This window comes from Ranitomeya imitator, chromosome 3 (genome assembly GCF_032444005.1).
Source record: "Ranitomeya imitator isolate aRanImi1 chromosome 3, aRanImi1.pri, whole genome shotgun sequence".
Classification (NCBI taxonomy): domain Eukaryota; kingdom Metazoa; phylum Chordata; class Amphibia; order Anura; family Dendrobatidae; genus Ranitomeya; species Ranitomeya imitator.
Genome location: NC_091284.1, coordinates 29,162,876 through 29,179,769, shown reverse-complemented (window position 1 = coordinate 29,179,769; position 16,894 = coordinate 29,162,876). Strand labels below are relative to the sequence as shown.

Below are 16,894 nucleotides of genomic sequence, written 5' to 3'. Positions count from 1 at the left end.
CCAATCGGAGGCTGGCAGCTGACATGTGCCGCAAAGCGCACTCCACCGGCGTCTGACGTCATTGTCAGCCGCCTGCGAGTGCACGCTTCACCTGAATGGAGGGGGGAAGCTTCGCCCGCCGGCCGCCGCAGGAGCGCGGCTAGGTAAGTAAGAACTCGTTTTTTTTTTTGTTTGTTTTATTTTTGAGAGCAGCGATCCCGGGGCAGAGATGCTGGACGCACTGGGGGCAGAGATGCTGGACGCACTGGGGGCAGAGATGCTGGACGCACTGGGGGCAGAGATGCTGGACGCACTGGGGGCAGAGATGCTGGACGCACTGGGGGCAGAGATGCTGGACGCACTGGGGGCAGAGATGCTGGACGCACTGGGGGCAGAGATGCTGGACGCACTGGGGGCAGAGATGCTGGACGCACTGGGGGCAGAGATGCTGGACGCACTGGGGGCAGAGATGCTGGACGCACTGGGGGCAGAGATGCTGGACGCACTGGGGGCAGAGATGCTGGACGCACTGGGGGCAGAGATGCTGGACGCACTGGGGGCAGAGATGCTGGACGCACTGGGGGCAGAGATGCTGGACGCACTGGGGGCAGAGATGCTGGACGCACTGGGGGCAGAGATGCTGGACGCACTGGGGGCAGAGATGCTGGACGCACTGGGGGCAGAGATGCTGGACGCACTGGGGGCAGAGATGCTGGACGCACTGGGGGCAGAGATGCTGGACGCACTGGGGGCAGAGATGCTGGACGCACTGGGGGCAGAGATGCTGGACGCACTGGGGGCAGAGATGCTGGACGCACTGGGGGCAGAGATGCTGGACGCACTGGGGGCAGAGATGCTGGACGCACTGGGGGCAGAGATGCTGGACGCACTGGGGGCAGAGATGCTGGACGCACTGGGGGCAGAGATGCTGGACGCACTGGGGGCAGAGATGCTGGACGCACTGGGGGCAGGACTGGAGACACTGGGCAGAATGTAGATACGAGGCATGATTGGAAACACGGGGCAGAATGAAAGACATGGGGCAGGATTGGAGACAGATCGTGCAGGATCATGGGGCAGGATGGATACAATGGAGACTGATGGGGCAGAATGGAGAGATCACATGGGGCGATCATATGGGGCAGGATGGGGAGATCATATGGGGCAGGATGGAAACTCATGAGGGCAGGATGGGAGAACATATGGCTGGAGCCAGGAATGAGATACATGGGGCCAGGATGGGGGATATTATTATTACCATAGGGGCTAATTGAGTGATATTATTACGGCAGTGATGTATTTATTTTATTTTTTGAGGACGTTGTTTTCAATGGGGGGGCGGTCCTGTTACTGTGCAACTACAAAGGGTGTCTGCTATTCTGGAGGACTGGACATGACCATACAGTGTATCTCCAGATCATACCGTGTAATACTTAATATCGCCTGTAGGAGCGCTGTAGGGAAACTGATCACTTGCTTCTAGCTTCCTTCACAGTTTCCAGCCCATAATTAATTTATCAGTGGAGGAGGACTCTTCTGACAAAATGAGATTGTACAAAGCTTTACAATGAAAACTTTAAGAAACATTTAAAAACTTTGCAAATTGTACTTATTGTAGGTTCGGGATCAATATATAAAACTTAGGACTTACCCCTTACAGCTCCGCAAAACGTTTAACAATCCCAAAACAGCGCCATCTTCAGTTTATATCCTGGTACCGATACTCCACCAAAGTCTTCTTCTGGTTTCTGCAAAATAGGAAAGTATTTGTGAATAATCAATGATATCAAAGTATAATCTGATCTGCCGGGGTTAACATCCTAAATAAGTTGGGAACATGGAGAGAATGGAGCTGAGCTGCAGTACCAGACACAGCCAACGGACAGGAGTGGCGCTGGTTCTGCATGAAAAGTCCTCACATTTTTTCCTATAAGTATCCAAGTACCCATGTCAGAGGTAACGTCTTTCCTTGTGTAGAGGTCCAAGCCGGTGTAAGGACACTTATAGGCCATGCAATGCTCTTCTGGGAAATTAAATAGGCAAATTGTCTTTTCAGAGAGGAATAGGACCTTGTTACTACCAATAAGTGTCACTTCAGTTCTGGTCCTCTTTCTCTATGAAGAGACAATTTGCATATTTAATTTTCCAGAGGAGCATTGCATAGCCTATAAGTCTCCTTACCCTGGCATCTCAGGCAGGTCACTCTCCGCTAGGAGAGACATTACTCCTTAGAACTCCTGTCTGAGGCTTCCCATCCAGCCAAATCAGACTTCATGCTTTGCACTGATGAGGCGAAAAGACCCTGAAACACATATCTGCAAATGGAGTGTCTGGTTTGGCTTTTATCCTAAGTCATGTGACAAGGCTCACTAAAGAGTCGATATTTACTTTTAGGATTGTTAATTTCCATAGGTGGCGCTAGAGTTTCTCTTCCTCTCTAAACAGAGTTTACATTTTAATTTCTCACACAAGATTTGCATAGCCTATCAGTCTCCTTACGCCAACTTGGCACTCTCCACCAGGAGAAACATCCCCTGATTAAAACATCAGAGGCCTCTCATCCAGCCAAATCCAGACCTCTTGCTTTGCACTGATGAGTGGAAAACACCCGCAACATGTGTCTGCAAATGGAGTGTCTGACTAGACTTTTGTCCTAAGTCATGTGAGAAAGTTCGTTAAACGTTCAATATTGACTTTTAGGATTGCTACTTCCAACAGGTGACACCAGAGTTCCTCTTCCTCTCTGTACAATTAGAATTTTTATTTCCTACAGGAGTATTGAATGGCCTATAAGTCTCCTTACGCTGACTTGTCACTCTCCACAAGGAGAAAGGTTCCCCCTTAAACCCCAGTCAGAGGCCTATCTTCCAGTCAAATTGTACCGTTTGCTCTGCACTGAAGAGGGGAAAACACTCTGAAACAAGTGTTTGCAGATGGAGCTTCTGGTGTCATGAACCAGACCGGGTTTTGAGTCCTGTTTTCCCTTTTTCCTGGTCTGGCCATGTCAAGAGTTAACCTTTCTCAGGCTCTGTTTGGGTTCAGGTTGGCTACTTATCGCCGCTGCTTCCTGCAGGCGATTTCAGTTATAGTTTTTACCTAGTGCTGCTGTAGCTGACTGAGTGCTTTGATTTGTCCTGCTGCCTTTGCTGCCTGAACCCGTGTCTCTGTTTTCCCCTATTCCCGTCTTGACTCCGTGTTTCCCTTTAGTGTGCAGACTCCCTGGTTTTGATGTTTTGACTTGGCTTGTATCCTGACCTGCTTCTGTCTTTTGGCTAATCCGCTCCTGACCGTTACTGACTCCCTGACTTGTCTCTGACCGTGTGTTTGCTTATTCCTTTGGTACTGTGCTACAGTTTAGGATTTGACCCGGCTAGTTTGACTATTCTGCTGCCACTTGTGGTAGCCTCACTGCTGCACTGCCGGCAAGCTCTGTTTAGATACAGTCCTGCTTCCACTCTACTGCCATCTAGTTGAGCCTGCACCTACCTGCATTGCAGCAGCATGACATCTGGTTTGGCTTTTATACCAAGTCATGAGTAGAGTGTCGTTAAAGGGTCGACAGTGACTTACAGGATGGCTTTTTCCAATAGGTGTTATTATGTCAATGAATAGCAACATTTTATGCACCTTTTTGAAAATTTGAAGTGCTGCCATTTAGAATTTTGTGTGTTGTGGTTCAGATGGTTAGGGACGTGAAGGCTTGCACCCACGCGCTTTGCTACTTTTTTTTGTTTTTAGATAAATCTGAGCCAGGGAATCCCATTCACTTCCCAGTACATGATGAGGAGGATGATGATGACGTTGCGCGGTGCAGAGTTGCTGCCCCTGAACAGTCGCTGTGATGTCCGCTTGGCCTTGACTAATGACTGTAGGGCAGCAGAGGCTGGAAATAAACATGATCCCCGGAGAGGAGCACACAATGCTCCCAGTGTTACGGAGATACAAGTTAGTGGAGTAGAAGGATCAGGTTTTCCATCCTGCAAAATCTTTTTTTTTTTTTTTGAAGAGGACACAATGTTTTCCCGATCACCCTCCCGTATGTTATATAGTGATAAGTGCTCTTTACATCCGTGTGACTCAGCGGGAGCTCCACCGCCTCCATGTATTCTCAGTGCGGAGTCTTTACAGAATATCTATACCCAATACCCCACATTTCTCCACGACTCTATAGTTGGCTCCCTTCTATCCATGCATGGGTCATAACTAGAAAGAGTCCTGGGTTAGCTTGTTGAAGGATTAATCTACCAGCCCCCTCCGCGCACAGCTCTGGTTGTGCTGCTCAGTTTATTATGATAGACTTTCAGCCATACATGGACCTTTATGTAGTGCTAATAAGCCTGGTTCTATCATTTGTTATACTTTGCTGCCATCTACTGGCCGTTTGCTATATCACTGTAATATTTGTTATGGAATTTTCCCACAACACCTTTCTGTCTTTAGCTCCTCCTATCTTTTTCCTTCTCTTCCTGTTTTTGTACTCCGTGCCATCTTGGATCCCACATGTGCTGCAGAGCTGGAGAAAGGATTCTCTTGTTACCTCTAACCTGGAGCTTCTATTATCTCTGTCTGGTGATTCTGTAACAGCTCTAACCTACAGTCCTCACTCTCACCAAGGTACTGTAAATAAACCTGTTGACTGTATCACTGCATCATCCTTCCGGATCACCACGCGCGGCTGATAGAGACTGGTGGCACAGTTAGTGAGTAACGCTACCTGCCATTGTTTATATAGCGATTTGTGATCACATCCCTCAGACACATCTCATCCACGTATATCGGTGGCAGAATAGTAACAAGAGACCTAAGTCTACAGTGTCTGTGTGCATATGCATTGTCTGCTAGCAAGTCTTAACCGTCCGCCATCTTATCTAAAACATGTCCACAATGGGCACCGTGGACCCATCTGCAAGTGAAGCACATCAGGTTCCCGACACCATAGATGCTGCAGGAACAGAGTCCACACTTACTGCAGAGCAGGACGTACGACCCAAACGTGTAACCAAGCCGACACAAAAGGCCAGAGAGAACTTTGAGACTACTAGAGACGAGTTCCATGATAACCTAGAACATTTATGGGGCAGAGTTGATCACTATTTAGCAGCTCTTCCACGCTATCACAGTGACGCTGCAGGTTTAACCGCCACATTGAAGAGTTTATCTGCCGCCTATGATCGCTACCAGAGACTGTCTGCAAAGTTCATCACATTCCTGAGTAACTGTGACATGGAAGATGCCCATGCAGAAGTAACTGAAAGGGAAACTCTTCTCCAAGAAAAGACCTCATTAGTACGAGATGCCCAGGATAAAGCAGAACTCCGCATCGCTCACCTCCAAGAGGTTAGGTCACATCGCACAACATCGACCAAAATCACAGCTCGGTCTTCCAGATCATCTCACTCCAGGAAATCAACATTGTCTGACAAGCTACTGGTGATCCGTGCAGCTGCAGAGGAAGCTAGGGTAAAAAGCTCCTTTGCTAAAAGGGAGGCTGAAGTGGAAGTGGAAGCTCAAAGAAACAAAGTGGAAGCTCAAAGAAATGAGATGGAAGCTCAAAGGAAATTAAAAATACTCCAAGCAGAAAAGGAAGAAGCAACAGCCCTTGCTAAACTGAAGGTCCTTGAACAAGCACTGGGACAAGATGATAATCCGGACTGTCTTATTCCAGAAGAAATGGAGGACTCAGCTGATCGCACCTCTGACTACGTGCTAAGACATCTAACATCTGCACCAGCACCACCTCCAGTTTCTAACACGGATGCGCCCGCAAGTCAAGAAATGTCGCCACCTACTGCGGACAAGGTAACTTCCAGCACTGACTCACAATTTAGGCCACAGCCAGCAGAACCTATAGAGACTAAACCGCAGTTTAACCCTTATGCCGCATCATTTCGTCCTGATTTCTCGCAGTCATATAAGCCAGAGAACTTACATTCCCTACGGATACCACAAGTTCATCCTGCAACAATGACCGAGAGATCGGACATGTCTGACTTCGCCAGATACATGATTCGCCGGGAGTTAATAAACATTAGTCTCTCAAAGTTTGATGATCGTGCTGAGAATTATAGAGCCTGGAAATCCACCTTTCAAGCAGTGATCCAAGACCTTAATCTCACCGGCAAGGAACAACTGGATTTGCTTGTTAACTGGTTAGGCCCTGAATCAGCAGAGCGCATAAAGACAATAAGGGCAGTTCATGTGGACTATTCAGATGCAGGTCTTATTGCAGCCTGGGAGAGACTGGAACAAACCTATGGCAGCTCAGAAGCTATAGAATGTGCCTTATTTAAAAGACTGCAAACCTTCCCAAAGATAACTAACAAGGACAATAGAAAACTTCAAGATCTGAGCGACCTGCTAAAGGAAATAGAATTGGCAAAATTAGACCCACGTCTTTCAGGACTGAGCTACCTACATACTGCTCATGGCGTTAATCCAATAGTGTCCAAGTTGCCACACGGCATGCAGGATAAATGGGCAGACCACGGCTCACGGTATAAAAGGCAGTATAATGTGTCCTTTCCCCCCTTTTCATATTTTTCCAGGTTCATCAGTGACCAAGCTCGGAAGAAGAATGATCCCAGCTTCGACTTCACTGAGCCTACTCCACCAGCATCATCATCATCTACAAGGTATGATAACATTGCCAAACGTAGAGATTCAAGGAACACAGTATCTGTGAGAAAGACTGACGTTCCACTTACTACACCTGCCTTCACTAAGACAAATAATGTTGCTCCTAAAGTCATGGACAGTAACCGTATGTGCCCTATCCACAAAAGGCCTCACCCACTTAAAGAATGCCGTGGATTCAGAGCAAGGACTTTGCAGGAGCGTAAAGATACCCTCAAGGAGCTTGGGATATGTTATAAGTGTTGCACCTCCTCAGACCACCTCGCTAAGGAGTGTAAGGCCGCCATTAAGTGCACTGAATGCAGCAGTGATAAACACGTCACAGCCATGCATCCCACGCCAGCTCCACACAACTCACAACCTTCTGCAGCATCTAATCCTGCTCAAAAGCATGGCGGGGAGCCACAGGTCCCTGACCCAACTGCAACCGCTGTTTCCTCCTCATGTACTGAGGTATGTGGAGAAGGGACTGATCCTAAATGCTGTGCCAAGGTATGTCTGATTAAGGTCTATCCAGAAGGACAACCAGACAAGGCCTCCAAAATGTATGCCATAATAGATGAGCAAAGTAACCGATCTCTAGCAAGGCCCAAATTCTTTGAGATCTTCAACATAAAGGGACAAATGACTCCATACACCCTCAACACCTGCTCTGGTCGTATTGAGACTTCTGGCAGGAGAGCCTCTGGGTACATAGTCTCTTCAATCAAGGGAAACGTGCATATACCTTTGCCAACCCTAATTGAATGTGACCAGATACCTGATAACAGGGAGGAGATTCCCACTCCGGAAGCCGCACTTTATCATCGCCACTTGAGGCACCTGACTAATGAAATTCCTCCTCTGGACATGAATGCTGATATTCTAATCCTACTCAGAAGGGACATTCTGAAGGTCCACAAGGTACGCCAACAATGCAACGGCCCAGATGATGCTCCATACGCCCAAAGACTCAACCTAGGCTGGGTAATCGTGGGCGATGTATGTCTGGATAGGAGTCACAAGGCATCCGAAGTCAACGCCTGTAAAACGTATGTGCTCCAAAATGGTCGCGCAACTCACTTTAAGCCATGCCTTCATCACTACGAAGTGAAAGAGAGGTTCTCTGATTCCATCCAGGAGCCTGACATCATTCCCACTCCCTACGGTGATGACTTAGGGAGAACAGTGTTTCACACAACAAAAGATGACAACAAAGTTGCCTTATCCATAGAAGACAAGGAGTTTCTTAAAATCATGGACAGTGGATTCTTCAAAAATGAATCTGACCGCTGGGTTGCTCCCTTACCCTTCAAGGCTTCAAGGACCAGGCTTCCTAACAACAGAGAACAGGCCTTATCTAGATTCATCTCACTGCAGAGAACATTAAGGAACAAGCCTGAAATGAAGGAACATTTCATAGCTTTTATGGACAAGATATTTCGCAATGATCGCGCAGAGCCAGCTCCACCATTGCAAGCTGATGAAGAATGCTGGTATCTACCTTCCTTTGGAGTGTATCATCCAAGAAAGCCGAAACAAATCAGGGTGGTGTTCGATTCAAGCGCCAAACATGACGGCGTATCTCTGAATGACGTTCTCCTCACTGGTCCGAACCTGACTAACAACCTGGTGGGAGTGCTCATGAGATTCAGAAAGGAACCAGTCGCCATTACCGCCGACATCGAACAAATGTTCCATTGTTTCATCGTGCAACAAGATCACAGAAATTATCTCCGTTTTCTATGGCACCGAGACAACGACACCAACAAGGAAATGATCGAATACCGCATGAAGGTGCACGTTTTCGGAAACAGTCCTTCTCCTGCAGTCGCCACCTACGGCCTACGTAGGACCGCCTCCGATGGTGCAGCAGAGTTCTGGAAGGATGCTCAACAGTTCGTTGAAAAGGACTTCTACGTGGACGACGGTCTTAAATCCCTTCCTACAGTGGAGGAAGCCATAGATCTGCTCCAACGGACACAAGGTATGCTTTCTAAAGCTCATTTAAGATTGCATAAAATTGCCTCCAATAGTGCTGTTGTCATGAAGGCCTTTCACCCTAATGATCATGCCGCAGAATTTAGGGACTTGAACCTAGGCTCAGACAATCCACCAGTACAGAGAAGTCTAGGCCTGAGGTGGAACTTGCTAAATGACTCCTTCAGCTTTTAGGTTAGTGGTGCAGAAAAACCATTTACTAAGCGTGGGGTTCTGTCAGTGGTGAACAGTCTATATGATCCACTTGGGTTTGTCGCACCCCTGACTATACAAGGCAAGCTCCTGCTGAGACAACTCTCAGAGTACATTAAAGGACTGGGATATACCACTCCCTGCAGACAAACAACTAAAGTGGAAGTCATGGAGAGAATCTCTTTGCGCCTTGGATAAGATCCACATACCACGTTGTTACACTCCAGCATCCCTAACTACAAGTCAAAGGAAGGAGATTCATGTATTCGCTGATGCCTCCACTGAAGCTATTGCCGCTGTCGCTTACTTGAAGGTTGTAGACTCTAACAATGAAGCCCATGTTGGATTTCTGTTTGGCTCCTAAACCCGAGCACACCATACCCAGACTCGAGCTCTGTGGGGCTGTACTAGCCATAGAGATTGCAGACTTCATACAGAGCGAACTAGCTATTCACGTGGATGACATAAGATTCTACACAGACAGTAAGGTAGTTCTGGGCTACATATACAACCAGATGAAACGCTTCTACGTCTATGTCAGTAACCGAGTGGAAAGGATCAGGAAATCCTCCAAACCCCAGCAATGGCAGCACGTCCCATCCCATCTTAACCCTGCGGACCTTGCTACTAGACCAGTGTCTATTGGTGCCTTCGCAAGCTCTTCTTGGTTGACAGGACCGGAGTTCCTTCACGAACAGTGCAAAGAGACTGCCGTTGAAGACAGCTTCAGCCTTGAGGATCCAGATGTCGACCCAGAGATCCGTCCTGATGTCAGCACCTTCATCACCAAACTCAAGGAGGAGGTTGGCTTGGACTGTCGGCGTTTTGATCGCTTCTCAAGATGGACGAGGCTGGTTCGTGCCATTGCAAGGTTAGTACACATTGTACAATGCTATCGCAATAAGGACAGTAACACTGATTGTCATGGTTGGCATATCTGCCATAAGCCTCTCTCTGCAGAAGACATTGCTCTGAGTGAACTCATTGTGATACGCAATGTGCAGCAGAATGTTTTTCACAAGGAACTGGAATGTATACGTAAAAAACAAGACGTTCCTAAAAACAGCCCCATTGTCAACTTAAACCCAGTAATAGACGAAAGGTGTTTATTGAGAGTTGGTGGTCGTTTAAACAAAGCTAAATTGGATGAGGCAGAAAAGAATCCTCTAATTATTCCTGGTCATCACCATATCACCACTCTACTTATACAACATTACCATGAAAAAATCAAACATCAAGGTAGACACTTCACTGAAGGTGCCTTAAGAGCTGCAGGCCTCTGGATTGTGGGAGCAAAGAGACCGATTTCCCATTTAATTCATCATTGTGTTCAGTGTCGTAAGACAAGAGGAAAACTGCAACAACAACAGATGTCTGATTTGCCTGCTGATAGGACAAGCACAGAACCCCCATTTACCTATGTTGGCTTGGACGTTTTTGGCCCATGGGCAGTCGCTGCACGTCGGACCAGAGGCGGGCATGCGGAAAGTAAACGTTGGGCAGTGTTGTTCACGTGCATGAGTGTACGAGCAATACACGTAGAAGTGATAGAGTCCATGGACTCCTCCAGTTTCATTAATGCCTTAAGACGATTCTTCTCCATCAGAGGACCAGTAAAACAACTAAGATCTGATTGTGGAACAAACTTTGTAGGTGCCTGTCGAGAACTACAACTGAATTCAACACCAGTCCAGAACTTCTTGACAACCAATGGCTGTTCCTGGGTCTTCAATCCTCCTCATGCTTCCCATATGGGCGGATCATGGGAAAGAATGATAGGCATTACTCGTCGGATACTGGAATCTATGCTGATGGACTCAAATCTTTCAAGACTCACTCACGAGACCTTGACCACTTTCTTAGCAGAAGTCTCTGCTATAGTAAACTCAAGACCTCTTGTACCCATATCTACGGATCCAGAATCTCCTACAATTCTCACTCCGGCATCTCTCCTCACCCAGAAACTTGGAACTGTTCCTAACCCGCCTGAAGACTCTGTGTCCGGTAACAAATATCAGAGACGGTGGAAATATGTGCAACATCTGGCTAATTGTTTCTGGAATAGATGGAAGGAGTACCTGACACTTCTCCAAAAACGAAGAAAATGGCAACACGTAAAGCCAAATTTACAAGTAGGAGATATTATCCTCATGAAAGACCAGAAGGAGGAAAGAAGCACATGGCCTATGGGACTTATCTCTAAAACCTTTCCAAGTGACGATGGCAAGGTACGCAAGGTAGAAGTGACAGTTACTAAGCAAGGTGACCCCAAAACTTTCATTAGGCCTATATCAGAGATTATTTTACTCATACCGGTTGAGGATTGATTATCCATCCAATCAGTAGGAACTCTTTCAAGGAACTTCAACCTTTGGATTACAAATGGGTTGGAGACAGTTTGGCCTAGCGCGGCTTCTCCAATCCGAAGATGGGTTATCCTTTGGATTACTTCAAGAAATCGTTCTAGACTTGTTATTCAATATGTTATTGTTGCATTGCATGCGTTGTTTTTATCTTACAGGTTGAGGTATCCCTCCATGCACTTCTGGTGAACACTCCCAATTCGAGACTTATGGTATAGTGAAATCCAAGGATTTCAGACGGGGAGTGTGCTGCTCAGTTTATTATGATAGACTTTCAGCCATACATGGACCTTTATGTAGTGCTAATAAGCCTGGTTCTATCATTTGTTATACTTTGCTGCCATCTACTGGCCGTTTGCTATATCACTGTAATGTTTGTTATGGAATTTTCCCACAACACCTTTCTGTCTTTAGCTCCTCCTATCTTTTTCCTTCTCTTCCTGTTTTTGTACTCCGTGCCATCTTGGATCCCACATGTGCTGCAGAGCTGGAGAAAGGATTCTCTTGTTACCTCTAACCTGAAGCTTCTATTATCTCTATCTGGTGATTCTGTAACAGCTCTAACCTACAGTCCTCATCTCACCAAGGTACTGTAAATAAACCTGTTGACTGTATCACTGCATCATCCTTCCGGATCACCACGCGCGGCTGATAGAGACTGGTGGCACAGTTAGTGAGTAACGCTACCTGCCATTGTTTATATAGCGATTTGTGATCACATCCCTCAGACACATCTCATCCACGTATATCGGTGGCAGAATACTGGTCACATCCACAAAGGATTGGTAGTGAATGGGATCCAGAGCCGAAGCGGCTAAAAAAGGATGGTGGCACTTTGAGTCATATCATTGAAAAGGTTATTCCCAGAATTGCACATTTTCCCTTATCCATAGGACAGTGGGTTTCCTACGGATCACTGGCAGTCTGACAGCTGTGACGCTCAGCGATCCAAAGAATGTGGTTCAGAACCACAAGAATGGGCTCTGCAGTTCCCTGTCTTGAATGGAGATCAGTTGAGCATGCTTAAAATAGTGGAGCACTGTACTCAATTTCTCCAGTAGTCCCACAGTGAAGGTTAAGCAGGTGAAGGTTGAGCTTGGTGTGGTGGTTCTCATGGTTTCAGACTTGCCATTTTCACAATCGCTCTTCTGATACTCCTAATGATCCATAGAACAATCAGTATGGTAGCCTCAATCTCAAACCCATCAAAAATTAGATAAAACCTTCTACAAATCTAGACCAATGCAGCGACCATGGGGCTCCTAAAGAAAGTATGGCTAAGCCCAAGTTGGGCTGAGGTAGTGTGAAGCTGTACTGAGATCCCCTTTCTTCAAGCCCTACAATGCTAATAAGCAAAGACATGGGATATTAAAATCATAGGATGTATATGGGGCAAATATAGTCCTCCTGTTACCGGAAGATAAGGGTGTGGTTGGGTTTACCAGTACCAACCCTTAATCTCCTTGTACACCCATCTTTATGATTGTAGAACCTCCTCATAGTAGTCATCTAACTACTCAGAATCCCAGTGTTTTTTTTTATAGTTAGAGTACCGTAATGGGGTTAACCTTATGCTAACCCCCCAATGCTTAAAAATCAGTTAAATCACAACTATTGATTCAGCTATAAAAGTGCATAGAGTGCAGGGATGGGATCCACTCTATTAGCATCTTATGTACTAATATTTCATATGTGAGGGGTTTCTGATGACCCCTTTACGGTACCTACTTTTCTTCCCAATGTAGATTATCCTAAATTATTATAATACAATATATCTACTATACAAAGCATGTCCCTCTATAATAAAAAAAATCATTCTTAAATATCAAGCCTTTTACTTCAGGGTAGTGAACGCGAATGTGGGCCATAAATTCCTTCCTAAAGCCTTTATCCTTATGATAGATAATTGACATCAGATCGATGGGGGTCTAGCACCTTGCACACCTACTGCTCAGCTAATACTTGGAACCACGGCCTCAGGAAGTTCACAGCGTATGGAACTGGAACAATACAGCTCTGTGCACTATGTTGCGGTCATTCTTAGGGTCTGCAGCGCAGCTCCCATTGAAGTGAATAGAAGCTGACCTGAACTACCTAAAACTTACCACTAGTATTAGTGTATGAAGCAGTGGTGCCCTGGCTCAATACATTCTTTACTTCCATCCTATGCAGTTCCGGTGTCATGGTCATCAATTAATGAATTAATTAATCTGATATTAATGATGTATAAAAATCATTTTAATAAATAGAAATACCTAGATAGGTAGTTTTGAGTATATCCAGAACAGAGGGCGGCTACAAAGAACATCCCTTTCTCTGGAGGACCAAACTTTACAAAAATATTCCAATAATTTCAATGGGAACTGTGTAATGCTTTGTTTTGCCATGTGGTGGCCCTGTGAAAAAATAAAGAACCTGCTGCCACAATTTTAAGCTGATCACTGGAGATCCCACCAGAAATTTTTTTTTGTGAATTCCTTTATTAAGAAACTAAAGGGAGATAAAAATGTAAAAATGGCAAGGAATAAAAAAAATTTTCTAAAAAAAAAAATTGCTGAACGCTTTAAGATTCAGTGAGTTCACTTGAGACGATACATTTACTGTCATGTAGTGTGGCATGCGTATCAGCGACACGTAATGTAACTTATACATCCACCCCCGGCTTCTCTTCTCCTGGGACTCGGAATAATTAATTAATTGTCAGCGGTTGTTACAGAAATTGTGATTTAAAAAAAAAAAAATTCGGTGGAAGAAAGTAAGATTAAAAATAAAAGTTTGTTAATGACTCGGATAGGCGAGTGCAGACAACTCAAGTTTCTTCTAATGCGGTGGAGGAGACAATGTCAGAGACGGTCAATACACAGTGTCGAAATAGTGCTACCATAATCTACCTACATATACATACCCTGATAATACTGCCAGCCATATAGTGACCAAATAATAGTACCATATAGTGGATCTATCTGGGCATGGGTTTCCATGGCATGCAGCCGTACATCACCAAGCACAACGCTGAGCGTAAGGCCCCGTCACACATAGCGACGCTGCAGCGATACCGACAACGATCCGGATCGCTGCAGCGTCGCTGTTTGGTCGCTGGAGAGCTGTCACACAGACAGCTCTCCAGCGACCAACGATCCCGAGGTCCCCGGTAACCAGGGTAAACATCGGGTAACTAAGCGCAGGGCCGCGCTTAGTAACCCGATGTTTACCCTGGTTACCATCGTTAAAGTAAAAAAAAAAACAAACGCTACATACTTACCTATCGCTCTGTCCTCGGTGCTCTGCTTCTCTGGTCTGGCTGTGAGCGGCAGGCAGCCGGAAAGCAGAGAGGTGACGTCACCGCTCTGCTTTCCGGCCGCTGTGCTCACAGCCAGACCAGAGAAGCAGAGCGCCGAGGACAGACAGCGATAGGTAAGTAGCGTTTGTTTTTTTACTTTTAGGATGGTAACCAGGGTAAACATCGGGTTACTAAGCGCAGCCCTGCGCTTAGTTACCCGATGTTTACCCTGGTTACCAGCGAAGACATCGCTGAATCGGCGTCACACACGCCGATTCAGCGATGTCAGCGGGACCTCAACGATCAAAAAATGGCCCAGGCCATTCCGACACGACCAGCGATCTCACAGCAGGGGCCTGATCGCTGGTACGTGTCACACATAGCGAGATCGCTACTGAGATCGCTGTTGCGTCACAAAACTTGTGACTCAGCAGCGATCTCGCTATGTGTGACGGGGCCTTTAAGATGGAGTGGTGTAAAGCCGCTGCCACTGGACTCTGGAGGAGACGTGTTCTGTGCAGTGACGGGTCACACTTCTCTGATGGAGGAGTCTGGGTTTGGTGGCACCAGGAGGACGTTACCCCCTGACGGCATTGTGCCCCTGTACAGATGGTGGAGGAGGATAATACTATGGGCTGGTATCAAAGCAAATGGTGGCTACTTTGAAGAACCTAGAATATAAGACATAATTTCAGTTGTTTCACACTTTTTTGTTAAGTATATAATTCCACATGTGTTAATTCATAGTTTTGATGCCTTCAGTGTGAATGTACAATGTTCATAGTCATGAAAATACAGAAAAATCTTTAAATGAGAAGGTGTGTCCAAACTTTTGGTCTGTACTGTAGATAATAGATAGATACTGTAATAGATAGATGATAGATAATAGACATGAGATAGACGGATATTTTTAAATCTCTCGCACATTTTCAGATTTCTCGCACATTACGCAGTGCAGGATCTGTGCAGAATTTCTGGTTTCCTCAATATTTTCAGTCAATAATCCGTTTCATATGAGAATAAAATCATAACAATGATATAAGTGGCGGAGCGGTGATCGGTTGCTGTGGCAACAGACTGCGCTGATAGACAGTGAATGGCAATTAGTTGTAGAGATTGTAAATCAGGTTTGCAGAACTCCTATACCCCAGGGACAGCGGGATGCCAGGTTAATCCAGGGTGAAGCATGCTGGAACACTTAGTGTACATCATGGTAATTGCTTGTTCTCTGCATCCAGGGGCTACTACTTCATTATTCTGGGGGTGGAGGTGTGCAGTCCGGACCCCTAATAGACTAAAAGGGGAACCTTGTTTTCTGTTTAAAGGGAACCTGTCACCCCAAAATCGAAGGTGAGCTAAGCCCACCAGCATCAGGGGCCCATCTACAGCATTCTGTAATGTGTTCTGTAATGCTGTAGATAAGCCCCCGATGTATCCTGAAAGAGGAGAAAAAGAGGTTAGATTATACTCACCCAGGGGCGGGCCCTCTGCGGTCCGGTCCGGGGCCTCCCATCTTCTTACGATGACGTCCTCTTCTTGTATTCACGCTGTGGCTCCGGCACAAGCGTACCTTGTCTTGTTGAGGGCAGGGCAAAGTACTGCAGTGCGCAGGCGCTGGGCCTCTGACCTTTCCTGGCGCCTGCGCACTGCAGTACTTTGCCCTGCCCTCAACAGGGCAAACAACGCCTGTGCCGGAGCCGCAGCATGAAGACAAGAAGAGGACGTCATCCTATGAAGATGGGAGGCCCCGGACCGGACCGCGACGCCCATCGGATCGGACCGCCCGCCCAGGTGAGTATAATCTAACCTCTTTTTCTCATCTTTCAGGATACATCGGGGGCTTATCTACAGCATTACAGAACACATTACAGAATGCTGTAGATAAGCCCCTGATGCTGGTGGGCTTAGCTCACCTTCGACTTTGGGGGTGACAGGTTCCCTTTAAAAAGCTTCATGGCAAGATCTAATCTTTCTCTATCTATCTATATGTAAAAAAGCACAGCAGCACCCTGTGAATGCAAAGAGTGTCAATGGATATACGGTAACTTCGAACCGTATTGTCCCTCAGCAAGATGTACTTACAATAAAAATAGAAGGTTCTTCGTGCATAAATTGTCCAATTCATTTGTGCCCATCAACCACGCCAAAGGTGACACTTGCCTTGGTTGATGGGCACATATTATTCATTATTGTAGGCTTTTTAGCCCCGAAGTGGCATGTACAGTAGAATAGAGAAGGGTTATTATAGGACCCATCAGAGAAGTGTCACCTTGTCGTGGTTGATGGGCACAGATATGAATTGGCCATTTTTTTCCCGCTAAGAATCTTCCCTTTTTTGTAAGTACATCTTGCTGAGGAACAATGCAGTTGGACCGTTATTTCCATTAACACTATATGTCTTGGCATTCACAGAGTGCTGCTGTGCTTTTTTTTATACATATTTTGCAGTCACTACAACTTGCACCTA

General features: G+C 46.2%; 1 protein-coding gene across 1 annotated transcript in view; it reads right to left on the bottom strand.

Annotated features, from left to right (window-relative positions):
• The window catches only part of BCL9 (BCL9 transcription coactivator), a 171,638-nt gene that overhangs the window by 73,940 nt on the left and 80,804 nt on the right, over nt 1-16,894 (bottom strand). Inside the window, exon 2 of the mRNA XM_069760653.1 lies at nt 1,631-1,727. The gene's annotated coding sequence lies outside the window, so the exon portion shown is untranslated. The remainder of the gene's footprint in view (nt 1-1,630; nt 1,728-16,894) is intronic.